Source organism: Penaeus monodon, chromosome 34, assembly GCF_015228065.2.
Source record: "Penaeus monodon isolate SGIC_2016 chromosome 34, NSTDA_Pmon_1, whole genome shotgun sequence".
Classification (NCBI taxonomy): domain Eukaryota; kingdom Metazoa; phylum Arthropoda; class Malacostraca; order Decapoda; family Penaeidae; genus Penaeus; species Penaeus monodon.
The window spans coordinates 11,250,132-11,250,494 of NC_051419.1; positions in this window are offsets into that span (position 1 = coordinate 11,250,132).

Consider the following 363-nt stretch of genomic DNA (forward strand, 5'->3'; position numbering starts at 1 on the left):
CGCGTATACTAGAGTTCGTGAGTGCGTGTCCGTGGGCTGTTCTTCCAGTGTATAAACGAGGCTCGTTTTCTGTTCTTGTTTTCCCCGCGTCTGATGTCAATCAGGACTAAAGCCCATCAGTAAGGGAGGGGAGAGGCAGGGCATGAGGAAGCGGCTGTGGCTGGGTAGGAGGGGCTGCAGGAGGGCATTAGGCTTTAGAAAAGTCTCTTTGTCCTTCTCGGCGTAATTTGCATGTTGGGTTTAAAGGGATACGTTTTCATTAACTTTCTTTTTAGTGGAGTACGCACATCACAATTGTTTTCTTTATCGTCACGCTGTAAATATTCATGGCATTTCTACTTAAACAAGACCAGAGTTTGGGAA